The sequence below is a fragment of the Tiliqua scincoides genome, chromosome 9 (assembly GCF_035046505.1).
Source record: "Tiliqua scincoides isolate rTilSci1 chromosome 9, rTilSci1.hap2, whole genome shotgun sequence".
NCBI classification, from domain to species: Eukaryota; Metazoa; Chordata; class Lepidosauria; order Squamata; family Scincidae; genus Tiliqua; species Tiliqua scincoides.
This window is the reverse complement of record NC_089829.1, coordinates 37,995,696-37,998,870: the sequence shown is the minus strand read 5'-3', so window position 1 is coordinate 37,998,870 and position 3,175 is coordinate 37,995,696.

Here is a 3,175-nt window from a genome sequence, read left to right as displayed (position 1 = left end):
AAGCATGTATCTAAATTTTTTCATTATGTATATTTTGAAATCCATACCTGATTAATCGTTTTCCAGACTCACAAAGAGAGTCTGATCCAACAAGAAGCTGACGGAACATACCAAGATCCAGGTCTACAGAGCTTGTGTCCTGAGTACACTTCTGTACTGCAGCGAGTCATGGACTCTGCTCACAACAGGAAAGGAAACTGAACGCTTTCCACATGCGCTGCCTCCGATGCATCCTCGGCATCACCTGGCAGGACAAAGTTCCAAACAACACAGTCCTGGAATGAGCTGGAATCCCTAGCATGTATACACTGCTGAAACAGACGCCTGCGTTGGCTTGGTCATGTTGTGAGAATGGATGATGGCCGGATCCCAAAGGATCTCCTCTATGGAGAACTCATGCAGGGAAAGCACCCTACAGGTAGACCACAGCTGCGATACAAGGACATCTGCAAGAGGGATCAACAAGTGGGAAACCCTGGCCTCTGAGCGGCCCCCTTGGAGGCAGGCTGTGCAGCATGGCCTTTCCCAGTTTGAAGAGACACTTGGCCAACAGTCTGAGGCAAAGAAGGAAGGCCCATAGCCAGGGAGACAGACTAGGGACAGACTGCACTTGCTCCCGGTGTGGAAGGGATTGTCACTTCCGAATTGGCCTTTTCAGCCACACTAGACGCTGTTCCAGAACCACCATTCAGAGCGCGATACCATACTCTTTCGAGACTGAAAGTTGCCAACAACCTGATTAATCACATAGCCATCCTGGGCCTTTTGAAATTGATAACAATTAGCTCTCTTTGGCAGAGAGGACAGAGTTGGTGTTTATGCCAGTTGTCTTGGTGTGTGTGTTTTTCGCATCTCTGCAATAAAAGCTCTTGTAAGAGTTTGTCTCACTTGATCCTGGCTCAGTTCACTGTTTTTGTAACGCTTCTAAAGTCAACAAATAGAACGGAAGTTAATCCTGTGAGTAAATGTGGGTGTGAACAAAGAGCTGGTTTAAGAGAGCAGAAATCTGTTCAGGTCAAACCACACCTGTGTGGTTTTGGTTCAGCTTCATAGTTCTCCAGTGTGTAAAATGGGAACAACAGGGTTAGTGTGAGGATGAACATAGTAAAGATTGCAAAACACAATGGAGATTAAACCCAGTACTCTAGTACAGTGGTTCTCACACATTTAGCAAAGGAACCCACTGTTTTAGAATGAGACTCTGACGGGACCCACCGGAGGTGATGTCATGACTGCAAGTGACATCAAGTAGGAAAATTTTTAGGAATCCTAGGCTGCAATCCTACCCACACTCACCCAGGAGTAAGACCCACTTACTACGATTGTTTAAAGAATATACATAATAGCTTGTTCAAAGTACAGGTCTGTCATATTGCCCCAAATGCCGTCACACACCAGTTGGCAACCTTCAGTCTCAGAAGACTCTGGTATCGCACTCTGAATGATGGTTCTGGAACAGCATCTAGTGTGGCTGAAAAGGCCAATTCGGAAGTGACAATCCCTTCCACACCGGGAGCAAGTGCAGTCTGTCCCTAGTCTGTCTCCCTGGCTATGGGCCTTCCTTCTTTGCCTCAGACTGTTGGCCAAGTGTCTCTTCAAACTGGGAAAGGCCATGCTGCACAGCCTGCCTCCAAGCGGGCCGCTCAGAGGCCAGGGTTTCCCACTTGTTGATCCCTCTTGCAGATGTCCTTGTATTGCAGCTGTGGTCTACCTGTAGGGCGTGTTCCTTGCATGAGTTCTCCATAGAGGAGATCCTTTGGGATCCGGCCATCATCCATTCTCACAACATGACCGAGCCAACGCAGGCGTCTATTTCAGCAGTGCATACATGCTAGGGATTCCAGCACATTCCAGAACTGTGTTGTTTGGAACTTTATCGTGCCAGGTGATGCCAAGGATGTGTTGGAGACAGCGCATGTGGAAAGCGTTCAGTTTCCTCTCCTGTTGTGAGCGAAGAGTCCATGACTCGCTGCAGTACAGTGCAGAGATTGTAATGCAGGGAGGTGAGTCCACATCCTGAACCATGACCTGTGTTTTCTTCAGGCTGATCGTCAGTCCAAAATCTTGGCAGGCCTTGCTAAAATGATCCATGAGCTGCTGGAGATCTCTGGCAGAGTGGGTAGTGACAGCTGCATCGTCGGCAAAGAGGAAGTCATGCAGACACTTCAGCTGGACTTTGGACTTTGCTGTCAGTCTGGAGAGGTTGAAGAGCTTTCCATCTGATCTTGTCTGGACATAGATGCCTTCTGTTGCAGTTCCAAAGGCATGCTTCAGCAGGACAGCGAAGAAAATCCCAAACAAGGTTGGCGCGAGAACACAGCCCTGCTTCACGCCACTTCGGATGTCAAAGGGGTCTGATATGGAGCCATCAAAGACAACAGTGCCCTTCATGTCCTTGTGGAAGGATCTGATGATGCTGAGGAGCCTCGGTGTCACACACCATGGCGGCATCAAGTCTAATATATTAAAAATAAAATGTTGAAATGAATGGGGACCCACCTGAAATTGCCTCGCGACCCACCTAGTGGGTTCCGACCCACAGGTTGAGAAACACTGGTCTAGCAGTTTCTGCTTGAGGTGGTCCTCAGGTGCACTAAGACCCACTTAGGGAACCGCATTAAAAGCTCACCTGCCACCGCGTGCAACTGGAGCGGCCAAGGCAGAGTCCAGTAAGTGCCACTTCCCAGCTGCGAGATGGAGCGGGGATGTCACTCATTTCGGACAGAGGGTCTTGGCTGCCTCCTGCGGCAGCCTGGGACGCCCGCGTGGCTGCAAACCGCACGCGCAGGCGCGTTGCGCGGCTGTACCGAGTGACTCCAGCAGCTAAGGAGTTAACCGGGCGCCCGCTCTGCTCTTCACGCCCCGCCCCCCGCAACCAAGGAGTTGCTGTTCTGCCAGTCACGTGCTCTTCCCCCCCCGCAACCAAGGAATTGCTGCTCTGCCAGTCACGTGCTCTTCACGCCCCGCCCCCCGCAACCAAGGAGTTGCTGCTCTACGAGTGGGCGGGGCTTCCGTCTCGCACTCCCCGTTAAGACCCGCCTCCGCAGGTTCATGACTGGCCGAGGGGGAGACTTCCGTCGCCCACCGGAAGCGCTCGGCCCGTGGGTGTGGGAAGGCGGGTTGAACTGAGCTAGCGTGACATGGCTTCGGAGCCCGCGCGCCGCGGCGCTGGCCG